Source organism: Pithys albifrons, chromosome 2, assembly GCF_047495875.1.
Source record: "Pithys albifrons albifrons isolate INPA30051 chromosome 2, PitAlb_v1, whole genome shotgun sequence".
Classification (NCBI taxonomy): domain Eukaryota; kingdom Metazoa; phylum Chordata; class Aves; order Passeriformes; family Thamnophilidae; genus Pithys; species Pithys albifrons.
This window is the reverse complement of record NC_092459.1, coordinates 2,923,500-2,937,550: the sequence shown is the minus strand read 5'-3', so window position 1 is coordinate 2,937,550 and position 14,051 is coordinate 2,923,500.

Here is a 14,051-nt window from a genome sequence, read left to right as displayed (position 1 = left end):
GATATATGTCAAGACCCACTGCTGCTACCCAGAAGTGGCTTGTCATGTGGTAGTGATGAGCCATCTAGAAGATGACACTTGCCAGAACCTGAACTCTACCAAATGAGTGCATTGTTAAAGAAAATCATCAGATGGTTTGATTTTTTTCCCCTCTACAACATGTTTGGGTTTTTTATTTTATCTTATTGCAATTCCACTGACTTCAGTGAAGTGAAGCCAGTCTCTGGGAGGTTTGGGGAGGAGGAGGAGTCAGCTACCAGCATGCCAAATATTGCAGCTGAAGTTGGAATGACCAGTGTGTTGTATAATCCTGTGGAAACATGTAAGATGATTGTGCAAATAGAGCTGGTGATCTGGCTAAGAAATCAAGCCACAGTAACTCACCCCGTTTCCTACACACATGACCATGTACACTCATACATTTAGAAGGAAAACGGCATCTGGCAGAAAATAATTCTTCAGCCAACAACTTCAGAGACATTTGGAAGGACAGGAGAATGGTGAGTGCCAAAAAAATTTTCCCCAGCCTAAGAATTAGTAATATTGCCTTGCCTGTTGAGGCTTGCCAACATGACGAATTGAGAATGAAGTGACTACTGATATTCAGAGAATTTGAATCAAGTGTTCATCCCATTCATGGAACATTTAGAACTGAATGTAATTAAAATTAATAGAAGAGAATAATTCAGTTGGAAGGGGTCTACAGTAATCATTTAGTCCAACTACAAGCACCTCTAGTAGGTACCTACTCCTAACTTTAAGTCAGCCCACCTACATCCCAAAGAGTTGGAGTTTGGTCCAAGTCCTGCTATAATTTGGGAGGTGGTCATGAGCAGAGCCAAAGGGCCAATTTCTTCATGTTGCACTGTGAGACACCACCATTGGCCTCACTGGGTGATGCACCTCTCTGGCAGCCAAGGGATTGATCCTGAAAGTCCTGCAGACCTACTTTCAGACACACTCCTTTTTTTCTCCTACCTCTATCTCTTCCAGAAGGATTTTTCATAAGAGCAGTCATGGCCAGGCTTCCCAAACCATCACAGTGAGCAGAAGGGGGATTTTGTTTATACAGAAAGATCCAGGGCAAGAGATCTGGTTTCATCAGTCACAGGGCCTAAGGGCAGGGGCATGAGAGAGAGTTTGGGGTGGAGTACATGACTTCAAACCCGCCAAGAAGTTCAAGGGCAGCTTTGAACCAGCATCAGGCTGGGAAGGGGCTGACTGAGGTCAGAGGGTCTACAGAAAACTGTGGATGGGCAAGTGGATAGTAGTGGATATAGCAACTACCTTCCACTCAAGCAAATCACAGCTGTACTTAATTTTGATCAGATCCTACAAAAAAACAACACTCAAGTTTGAAGGGGATGTGAACGTGAGTGATTTAGATGAGGGGTCATTTGGACAGGGTGAGGCTTGGCAGGGAGTGAGGATACAGGTGCCTCTGGGGGCCTGTGAGAGGACAGGGGGCTTTACTTTGTGGGGAAGGAAGCACAGGAACCTCTGCTTTGTGAGGCTGCAGGAATGAGTACAAGGTAAGGAACAGACTATGGGGTCACCACATGACTTCCCTCCATCTCCCTGCCTGGGAATTTCCAACCAAACTTGAATTTCTGCTCAAGATCTGCTGTTGCTAATCCTCTAATGGATTTGTATGTGACCCTTCCAGCCCAAGATATTTTATGATTCTCTGATTCTACCCCAGCATGCCTCCATCCTCTGACATGTGACTACCCCCTTCCATCCCAGGTACCAGCACATCCTATAGTCAGTTGAACATACTCATTAGGTAGTTTTCCAACATAGTGGTTAGTTCAAGTTGGTATCACAGGTTTATAATCACCAAGAGAACACTCTTGTCTATGGTCATGGGTCTCAAAATGTGTAGTGAGTGGCCACCTCTGCTCAGGTGTGCTTCCAACCAACCACAGTGCTTCTGTAACAAGCAAATAAATTATTTTGTAAGGAAGAACATTAAGTTTCATATCTGAAAATATGTTTTTCAAGGGTGAAGTAAGGCATCTGGTGGGAAAAAAAACCTTGTTCTTGGTGTTCATAACCAATAAGAGGTTCTAAATGGACTATTGTCAAGTCAGGAAAGAGGTCCTGGAGTCACTCTTTGAAAATATGGTGTCAGCAGTCTGAAAAACAAACAGAGATAGAAAACTTGTTAGCAAATACTAAACTGTAAAGCAGAAAACATCATTTTTTAATTATAGACATGTCTCTTCAGCTCATTTCTTGAAAACTGTGCAGATCTGGACACAAGGGATGATCAGAAAAGGTGAAGAGAATAGTGGTCAGTGATGATACACAAAGATGTATGTCCAATATGGCATCTGCAGAAGGAGAAGCTGAAAGAGAGACATCTGACAGAGGCTGGTAAAAATGGAGTATTATGGGAAAATAAACAGAAAACTATATCTTTTCATTTTGTAGAATGTAGGAAGTGGAGATCGCCACAAAAAAATCATCAGTCTTCAGGTTTTGATAAAAAGAAGTATTTTTTAATCAAAAATCTATATAAGCAGGGAAACTCATTGTAGCAGGCTTGTACAGAAGTGTGACTAAGCTTAAGATGATATTCAAAAATCCACAAATAATAACAGGTGCATTAGTGAACAGACTGTGACTTCTAACTCAAACAAATCCCTGCTGAACAGTCTGTGGGACAATGAGTGGGCACTAGTAAAAATCCTTCTCTTTTCACCTGCTTATCATGAGCTTTACCATTGCTCTATCACAGAAATTATGAGGGAGGATCCCCTTTTAATATAATTACTGCTGGCCTGGTGCACTCAGGGTTAGTGTGGAAAGCCCCACATTTTAGTCCTGTCCTTGGCTTTCAACCCAGCCCTTTTTTGTTTTTTCCTCCCTGCAGAGTCCTGTACATCTGCTGAGCCACCCTCTTCCCTGAGTGCATCCACACTGTCATGTCAGCTCATGCCTCAAGTCTGTGCTCAGCCCTGAACTCAGATCATCTCTGCCAGTCTTAAGCTCATCCTCTGACTCGTGTCTGCAATGAGCTCTCCAGGCAGAGGAAATTCAGGAATCCAGGAGCAGGGAAGTAGGTGGAGATAATCTTGACTAGTTGTTAGTGCATGCATTTGATACATCTACTTACCAGTTCTGCCCCATATATAAACAGGAATATATATATAGTTTATTTGCCTATAATACACACATAGTATAAACATGAGAAATATTTGTGTTATATATTATTTCTTAAGTATATTATACATTCTAACTAGGAGAGTAACAAACCTGAGGTAGGACAAGAGTAGGAAATTCTGTCTGAATATCCTGTAGACCTTTTCTGTGGCAAAAGGGGGTGGTTCAGCTTTGGATTCTCACTATAGACTATGTAAAATGTCACTAAAACTAAAATAGAACCTAAACACCCCACTGAGAGGGAGAACTTCAGCCTTATAACTTCCTTCTCCCACACTGACCTGGCTTTGAGGGCCCCCATAAAGCCACAAGAAGGGAGTCAGTCAGCTGGTGAGAGTCAAGCCTCAGGCTGCCACATGAATGCAGTTCAAGGCCCAAAGACCTTAACAATGCTCTGGATGGTTCTAGAAGGTAAGATGTCTGCCAGGATGTGATAGAGGTTCAGAGTAAGACATGTGAATGAAGATGAATACCTGTAACTTGATCTCTCTAAACTCTGGGTACAGTTCATGAAGTTTGAGCTGGTGGAGTTAACGAGATCTTTAGACTGATCCAGCTGACCAGATCCAGGTGTCTTGACCTGCAAGCTGACTCCTATATTGGCTTCCTGTGGCAGTAGAAACCTACAGTTCTGAAGGGAATATATGTCTTTCTAATATCGGATTTACACTAAACTCTCAGAAATCTAAATTCTTTTTTGTAGACCCTAAAAAATTAATGGTGGTTCTTTCATTGATCTAACACTTAGTCTCTCTGTCCTGTAATTTGTCTATTTTAAGAAGGTGACAAGGTGACTTCCTTTTTGCTGTAAGATACAGTGAAGATAAATACAGCAAAGGTTTTTAAGCTTTCAAAGACTATAGTTCGATGTGAAATACTTGAAGTAGATATATGCTAAGTAAATAAAGCATATAGCAGTTCTCCTTTACAAAGATAAGAAAAAGATTTTTTGTTTTAGATTTTTTTATGTATGGCTCAGAATTCCACTGCCCTATCTCCACACTTATTGTAAAAGTGTGAGAAAGAACTATGTGTTTAAAGGCTCCAGTATCTCTTATTTGGTTAATGTCCTACAAGTATTTAAATGAGTCATTTGATGGCTCTGCACTTCATGATTGGTTAAGCTATTTAACATACTTTATTGCTTCTGTGATTTATTGCCTGGTGAGGACACTCAAGAAAGTCTGAGAACCTCTTTGGGGTTTATTGAGCTGGTACATATTTTATGCTGATTTCAAATAAATCAATGTCTATTATAGCATAAAAAATGGGAACATTGGAAAGAACGTTGAGGAGAACTATTTCCGGAGCTTTGTGTTCTGCTTCATGCATAAAGCATGAGGGCTTCATTAACATGGAAGTATGTGCATGTGAACCTTTGGGTCCTTATTAATCATTTTGTGACTAATACATGGAGCTCAATGATTCCCATAAGCTTCTCTAAAAGAAACCATAATGTACACACTGTGTGGGATGGTTCCCCAAAGGAGTGTGTAACTGTAATGCCTCAGATACCCTGTGTGTAGGCACCTCATGATAGATGCACTGTTCAGTATGTCCTTCCCTGCCCCACTCATTGCTTTTCAAACAAGAAATAAAGCATAGAAATCAAGAAATAAAACAGCATCACCAGTCCTTGTTTTGTTCAGCTGGCACCTTGGTCATTCACAGCCCTCAGGAGTTTTGTTGATTAAATGAGAGTGGGACTGAATCAGAAATAAAAAATAAAAAAAAATCCATGTAAGCTTGACCCAGGACTTCACTGTGGTGTAAGTGCTCATGTGGATGGAGTTAGGGTTTCAGGGTGACTAAATCACAACTCTTTCTCTTGGCAGCTATCTGTAGACTGGGAGGTCTTCTCTGGGCACCATCCTGGGGCTGGAGAAAAATAATGAATCTCTAGTTTGTGCTAAATGAGAGCAATGGGATAAAACAGAAAAGTGATCCCCAGGTGTTTCCTGAGGTGATCATTCCCAGCAGAGGACAAGAAGGACAATGTCATGTTAGTGCTGAATGTTCCTTCAAGAAGTATTTTACAGTCTCTTCCAGCCTTGTGCCCTCTGAAAATGTAATATATCTACTCTCCACTTCATGGACTGACCTCTGTGGAAATCTTACAAGTTATGTCTTCTGATTATGGCAAATTCATACCTACTCAATGAATATAATAATTTGGTCAGTTTTTCACCGGAAGCAATTTCACCTGGACTGTGTCTTTAGTTTGCTTATGAGAATGGTGAGTGAAAAAGCATTGTCTGTGAAACATTTCAACTTTCCCCAAACAGAAAGACCTGTTTTCCCATTTTGAGAGAATACTAGATTGTTTTATTCTTGGCAAATCCTGCTAGTATTGGCTGCTGCTCATGTCCTTATTATTTTCCAGGTGTAATAATTTGTTCACTTGTTGATTCCAGAATTTTTCTGAGGCTGAAATGTAAACTGACTGGCCTCTGGTTCCTTGGCTTCTCTGTCTGCCTCTTTTTATAATGGACACTATTTCCAATTCCCATTTTTCACCTTTCTGCCAAAGGCTTGTCAAAGATAATTGCTAACACTTGTAAGACTGCCTTACCCTGCTCTTCCAGGCTATGTGTGTTTGTGCAAGCATTGTGGTACAATAGCAGTGGATCATTCCTATGAATGACTTAGAACACACTTGGCTGGTTTGGGTTTTTCCTCAGACTAGCTCTAGTTTGATCCCAGGGACTTCCTGCCCATTAGCAACTATTAATTAACACTCCCAAAGTGTGTCTTCCTGTTTAGTTTCATTAAGAAGTCTAAGCCTGTCTGGAAAGGAAACCAGAGCACAGTAAATGGAGATTATTAGAAGATCACCCATAAAGTACATTCCCCAACCAAACCCAAGGGATGTGCAGTTAGTTGCACCCTCAGCATCCCAGGCCAAAGTTCATCAGTTTCAACCAGTCTGAGAATAAATCAATCCTGAAACTACTCATTGTTCATGATGTTGATCATTTTAGCCCTTTAAATGACAACTTACTGAAAATTTGTTAAATGTATCATTGTGTCAGCATCATCTGACAATAGTTCTTCCTCTCTGTTGGGTATAAGGCCAACTCTCCTTGGTTCTCTTCTTACTGCTGATGAATCCGTAGAATGATTTCTTCATACACTGTATGTTGATTGAAACTTTAATCCTGTTTTGTGTTTTGGTTCCTCTGACATCGTTCCTAACATGTTTCTGCTCATCCTAGTAATCTGTCCTTATTTAACTCCCTGTATGCATCTTGTGCTTGAGATACCAAGAGTTCACGGTGTAGTCAAGCAGATTGCTCCTGTGCTTCCTTTTGTTTCCCTGCATAGGTTAAGAGTTAATACCAGAGCATGAATTTGGATAAAATAGTCACTTGAGATCTCCTCTGAGGACATGTTGAGAGAGTTGGGGTTGAGCCACCTGGAGCAGAGAAAGCTTCACAGAGACCTTATTATGGCCTTTCAGTATTTAAAGGGAGCTTGTAAGAAAATTGGTGTTATGATTTGCCCTACTAGGCAGGAGTAATTTTTAGTTTATTCTTAAATCATAGAATCATAGAATCGATTGGGTTGGAAAAGACCTCCAAGATCATCGAGTCCAACCCTTGGTCCAACTCCAGTCCCTTTACCAGATCATGGCACTCAGTGCCACGTCCAATCTGCATTTAAAAATCTTTAGGGATGGTGAATCCACCCCCTCTCTGGGCAGCCCATTCCAATGCCTGATTACTCTCTCTGGAAAGAAGTTTTTTCTGATATCCAACTTAAATTTCCCCTGGCAGAGCTTAAGCCCATCGTGCCCCCTTGTCCTATTGCTGAGTGCCTGGGAGAAGAGACCAGCCCCCACCTGGCCAGAACTTCCCTTCAGGTAGTTCTAGACAGTGATGAGGTCACCTCTGAGCCTCCTCTTCTCCAGGCTAAACACCCCCAGCTCCCTCAGCCTCTCCCCACAGCACTTGTGCTCCAGTCCCTTCACCAGCCTTGTTGCTCTTCTCTGGACTCGCTCCAGCCCCTCAATATCCTTTCTGAACTGAGGGGCCCAGAACTGAACTCATTCCTTAGAGTGAATTAAAGTAAAATGATGCTAGAGGATTAGTGTTTGCAGACAAATATACAGGAAAGGAAAACAGGTATGTAGCAGTTTTGGTTGTTATTATTTATGGTAACATGGCAATAAAGAGGCATAAAGGCATTGCAAAGGAAAACAGGTATTTAGCCATTTTGATAGTGATATCCCCACCCAAGAAAATGTGTAAGGGAAAAGAGAGAGACAAAGAATAATAAAGGTTCACAGTCACCCCTTCAGAGGTCTTTGATGAACTTGGTAGTCGTTGCCCCTATTGTCTTGGTCTGTCGGGGAGTGGTGGGGGAGAGAAGCCCATGAAATACAAAATTAGATGGGTTTATATGCCCTTATGTGCTGGTTTTTGCAGTGATTTAAGCTTGGGGAGAGGGTGCTTTGAAGGTTTCCCTGCTAAGAGGCCTTCTCCAGGGTAGTGGTGGGTGTGTGCTCACAGAGACCTCCTTTGGCACAGCCTGGCTCATAGGAAATAAACATCACACACATACACAGAGGACCACTGGTCTCCTTCAGAGAGCCATCACACTCCCAGCCCTAGGGCCTCACAAATCCAACAGCTTGAGGGCTATGGCCTCCTTCCTTTGGCCTTGTCTTGAATTCCCTGGCAGGGATTTCTTTGGACAGCTTGTTACAATAGCACTGCTTTAGGGCAATTTAAAAAGTCCAGTTCCTCACTCCTGGGGTCAAACATTTTATGAAGGCCTGTTGTGACAGGACAAAGGGATAGTGGTTTTAAACTGAAGGAGGGTCGATTTAGGGTGGGTCTTTTTACAATGAGAGTGATGCAACACTGGCACAGGTTGCCCAGAGAGGTGGTGGATGCCCCTTCCCTGGAAACATTCAGATTGGACAGGGCTCTCAGCAACCTGATCTAGTGAAAGGTGAACTCCTCATGGCAGGGTGGTTGGAGTAGATGACCTTTAAAGATCCCTTCCGATCCAAACCACTCTCTGATTCATTATTCTATGACCCTTTCCAGCCCTTTATTTACATGATACTGTGATGGTTTTCTTTGGGATGCCACAGGAATAATCTACTAATATTGCCAATACACTGCTTCGTGGAGAATCACAATCTCTTCCTGTAAGACTGTTGCTTCCAAGTGTAAGAAAGGAAGAAGAATATGACTTTTGTGCAGACCTAAACCAAAGACTATCCAGGATTTGCAGGTCATTCAGGAAGAAGGTAGGATGGCACATACAGCCACAAAGTTTGTTTGCAGAACAGCACTTCATAGCAGGTCATGAAGAGACATGAGTGAAATTTAGCAACTGGTCTGGCTGAGGATTAAAATTTCTATGAGTCAACAGACTGGCTTTTAACCAGAGGGAGTCATGTCTAGTGTTCTACAGCAGTTGAGAACCTACTGTAGCCTTACAAGCATCCAAAGTGTTATGCAAAAGCAGAGATTTTTTATTTTTGTGGTGCTGTGTGTGTTTGGTTTCTTCTCTTTTCTTTTTCTTTCCTTTTTTTTTTTTTTTTGCACAGAAGTTGTTCTGAGGACACAAAGTTCTCATCCAGAATCAGAAGTCATGGCTTGTGTTACAAGCGTACAGGAGAACTGGCAAGAAACACTGAGCCCATGAGAACTAACTAGCAGCACAATGGATTTGCAATATTTAATCAAGTTCTTGATGATCACAAATCTTGCAACACATTCCAAAACTACTAAAAACGCTATACAGAAACCAGCTGAGCCAATATTTAAAGCCTTTTTAATTTAACAGAACCCATTTTTTATAGTATCCAGGATATGTTTCTGGCTTTCCTACTTGTCACATGATCTCCTGTCCAGATGTGCTGGTGTATATCTACTAGTGGACCAGCCAAACCACAGCACTTTCCTCCTGCTTGTAGCATGTTACTGTAATTCAACCATACTTCTCCCAGCTACAGAAGCACTGCATTAATATGTGGTATAACAACAATAACACAGGAGGGGATAAAGTTAACCGTGACTTTAACTACCTATCTAAAAATAATAATAATAACGGAGTGACCCTGTTCAAAGGGGTTAATTTGTGTGCAGAGTATAAAATCCAAATACACCAGTTGTTTTGCAAACTTCCCCCTTTTCTCACCTGCAACAGAAAATTTTTGCTGAGGAGATGATTTCCTGCAGTTTTCTACAGGAAATTAGCCTGACCCTTTGTTTAGATCCCACAGATTGTACTGTGTGCTTATGGGCAGCCAGCTCAGCTCTCCTGTATTTCTGCTGTTTTTTTTTTCTTAGTGGTGGCTGCCACGAAGACGGAGCAGGGAATTCCAGGCTTCTGGGTTAATTATTAACACGGTTAAGCCTGGCAGCATGCTCAGAATTAGAAAGGAAAGGCCTGAGGGCTGATTCTTCTCTCCTGTTCACAGGATAACCCCACCGGGCTAACTGCGACCTCCCAAGGCAAGGGCTGTATCCACACTCCCCCATGGAAAGTTAGTGGGATTCTTATGAATGGCTCCATTAGGAGCTGGATGGGCTGGATGCCAAAGAAATCAGTGGAGTTGCTCCTGATTTACACGGGGATAAGCATGTGGGTGTATTAAATCCGTAATCCTCGTCCCCGCAGAGGGCAGGAACTCGGCAGCTGGGTCATGCTAAGGGCCACAGAGAACCCACCAGTGTCAAAAGTGTTGAGGATGCTGACACAGGGTTGTGCCAGGTAGCTCTGGAGATCAGGAAAAGTGGGCTCAGCCAACTCATCCTAAACAATGATTTCACCTCGTGTGCTTTTGCAAGTCTCCTTCACCCCAGGACCTCAGTGCTTCATCCTGTAGGTCATTACTGTGCCTTAGGAAGGTGGAGTCATATTTTAAAGAAAATGAGGTCTAGGTTCTTCCTGCCTAGCTTGGCACATGCAGTTTAGGTGGCAGATGAGGCTAAATGAATTAGACATCCCTTGCAGTCCGTGGAAAGGAGGCCACTAAGTCCTCACTGCCTTCTGAGGGTGATGTAGAGCTACTATGCTTATTTATGTCCCTTGATTTAGATGGCCGTGGCTCTAGCCAAGAAACACAATGCGCACATTTTAAGGGTATGAAGCACTTCTTGAGTACCTAATTCCTGCAGAAAGCTGAGGAAATGATGTCTCAAACCCACTTGGGTAACTTTGAAAAGCCCAGTGATCATTTTTTCACTTTTGCAGAACTGTCACCATATCATCTGGTTCTGTAAAGATGTTCCTTGGCATACTGGGAGGCTGAAGAAAAAAATTATTTTATATGTATTTATCATTCTTAACATGGATTTGTTTTAAAGGAGAAAAGAAAGAAAATAAAATAGCAATTAGATAAAACAGTAACTAAGTTTGGGGGTTTGTTTGTTTGGGTTTTGTTGTTTTTTTCTGTGAAAACACGGGCATTGGGACACCTCCTCCTAGTTGCCATTTATTCCCTTAATAAAACAATTTTTAGAAGTCTTTCACTCACCACACAGCATTAACCTTCAAGCAGGAAGGGGATTGACTGCTTTTATTATTTCATCAATGTTTTCTAGCTTGGCCAGGCAGCTAGTGCTAAGAGGGTGTGTGTGTAAATATACATTATAATCATATTACAAATCCCTGCTAAGCAGAGCCAATGCAGAATAAAGGATGTCTGCAATCAGAACAGAGATTGCAGGGTGGTTTCCTACAGTCCCGGAGTCAGTGGAAAGGTACCTTCCAACTTCAATTTATAGCAATTTTTGTGGAAAGGTGGCACCTTGAAGGTCAGTGTGTCTATCCCTACAATTGGCCCATCTAGCCAGTAAACTGTATTGATAGAAAAGGCTTTATCAATGCACATGAGCAATGCCTTGGGAGTGTGAGCAATGCCTGGGGCCATTTCTATCTTGTGCATTACCAAATAAAATTTAAGTTCCTAAATTAGAGTCATGAAGTTGATGCCTTCTGTGGAGGACAGTCAGATTGGTTGGGGTTGGAAGGGACCTTAGACATCACCTCATTCCAACCCTCTAACATGGACAGTGATGTTGCCCACTGGACCAGCTTGCTCAGACCCCTGTCCAACCTGGCCTTGAACATTCCCAGAGAAAGCTGCAATGTTATCTGGATACAGCCAGAGTCATGAGGGAACAGTAACAAAGCTCTCCCAGCAGTTTTCCTCTTGGTTTCGCCCACTTCAGCAAACACGAGATAAAGCATCAGACGTTGCCAGTAAATGATTGTTACTTGCGCAAGGCAAACCCCTGCAACTCATTGTACTCACTCTGTTATTTGCTCAGCTCTAGATGACAGAGAGTTAGATGAAAACAAATAGACACACCCCAAAAGCACATCAATATCTGTCTTGTTATCACGTTTACATGCTTTTGAAGAAAGTTTGTGGTGCGAAAAGACATTTTCCACCCAGCCTTTCTTTCCAGACTGAATGGATTTTTTTAAATGATGGGAGGCAGTGGATCATTCATGAATATGTAAAAATTTAAACACCGTTTGAACTCACCATAAGTTCATTCCTCAACTCTCAGTGCTCAAGGTACCCTTGTCTCTATGCCAAGACATTTTATTCTAGATGTCTTTATGTGGAAACCTGATGCCAATAATCAGTATTATATATCCATGGAAGCACACGCCTCTGCTACATCTAAGCTTCCCCAAGCCTATTTTAATATTTCAGTTCATCTGAAACATCTCTCATCTGCTTACAGGCAGCTGAAACAGGAATAGTTCAGATGTGCAGAGCACACCTGGTGTCAGATGCCAGTGAAGGAATTTGTCATTGAGAGCCAAGGCCTAAAAGACCTCTGTTGCTGCTATGTGACAAGTACTTGATAGAAATAGATAAAAATACAGTATCTTTCCCTCAGAACTTATGATCCAAAGGAGGGCATCCACCATGAGTGTGCATTATGGACAGTGTACAGGGAAAAGGGACAGTGTACAGTAACTTCTGAGACCCTGAATGCATCTTTTAATCATAATTTGTGAAGAGACTGGAATTAAGTTATTTTTTGCATGACTGGTATAAGGAAAGGCATCCTTTTCTGAGATTTTTAGGAGGTCTTCAGCTCTGCACAGTAGAGTGGCTTGAGGCAGCAGGGCTGGGAATAAGGTCAAAGCAGAGAGGCAGCCTGAGAAACAACATCAGTGAAAGCCTGGATGTTGCTGTCATCTGCAGCTGCTTTGGTGAGAGGAGGAGGTTACTTCAGAGAGAAATCCAAAGATCTGTAGACACTCAAGATGATTTCTTCAGCTGTGACTATTATTAGGATACCATTTGCTCATGAATGTAGACAAAGTAAGCATTTTATAAATTTGAACTGACAAGCTTACCTCTCACAAACACAGAAATAAACTCTCAGTTTTTCCCTTCTCATCCACATCCCCACCTCTCTCTCTGCTCCAGCTCCAGCCCAGCAGACCTCACTGGATGATGCTCAGATCATCTAACAGCATCTTTCTGACAGTGGGACACAGATAGTGATACTTTCTCCTGGCAAACCAGACCCCTGCAGACAATGCTCCTTTTGTTAACATAATTTCAATTTCCTAGATACTCTTAGTCTATGAAAGGGAAGATGGGCCCTCAAGGTATTTGGAAGACATCAGTCCTTCAGAGGCATTTCCTTGTGCAGCCTGAAAGATAGATCCAGCAAGGGTGTGAACATCTTTCAAAGGGATTGAAGCAAGGACATTACGTAAGGCAGGGAAAAGGATACCCCCACAGGATCCGTGGCTGTTCCCTGAAATTGCCAGAGACTACATTCAAAGGAAGGCATCTTTGTCGATGGTCTGAGAATAATTTATAAAACTTGACATCTTTTAATTTTTTTCCTGTGGCTCAAACTATTTATATGTTTTGATAAATGCTCAACCCGTGTCTCAATGTGACCTTACAAAACTACACAGGCTGCCTGCCCAGGCTGCAGACAGGCTTTCTGAAGTGCTGAGTCTGTTTTGTTCAGGCACATGGTTCAGACTCAGAAATGAGAAAAACAAGAGCGAGATCCCAGATCTGCCACGGTTTCGACTTCTGCAACCCTTTGCTCTCTGCAAGTTGTGAGACATGGGGGAATTGTGGCTGCCGGCAGTGATGCTCTGTTTTACCAATCCAACACAGTAACCAGCAGCCCTCACCAGTTTATTTTCCTGTTTATTGAAATCCTAGCTGCCCAAACTTCTAAAAAATATTTTTAAGGGATTTTAGCAAAGACTTTTCACATGGGAGTCTTTTCGTGTTTTGTGGGCACCATCACATACAGAAGTACTTTCTTATTAAGCCTAAGCTTTATTAAGCTCTCTCACAAAATTATATTCCTTCTTCTCCTCCACATTTCTTTTGCAGTATGATCTCACTTTAGATTACTAATGCAGCCAGATGCATCCTGGATGATTTGGCTTCATGCAAAGTGTCATTTCCCTGCTATCTCTTTGCTGATACAGTTGCTGATATGGTTGAATATTGTCCAATGATTAAACCAGGACCAATCTCATCTCTGCATTTTCAAAGCACAGTTCTGCTATGAGGAGTCATCATATCCAGAAATGACTCTGCTGTGCTCAATACATACCCTGCTCTGATTGTGATGGCAATGATAGCATTCCCATTTGTCCTTGGGCGTGGCCTCAAGATGTTGTTGAGACTTGGCCTGGAACATCCTCCCTGGCATGAACATGGTTTGAGGAACTCAGTCCCACTGACTGCCCAGGGTGTTCAGAGCTTTGCTGACACATTGACAGATGGCCCAAATAAAGAGGAATTTTTAAAACGTGAAATAGAGTTGTCATAGTGATCTGATTAAAAGAAAGCATAATGGGGAGAGGAAGTGAAAAGTTTGGGAAGTGCTAATTCTTGGTATGGCATAGAGTTT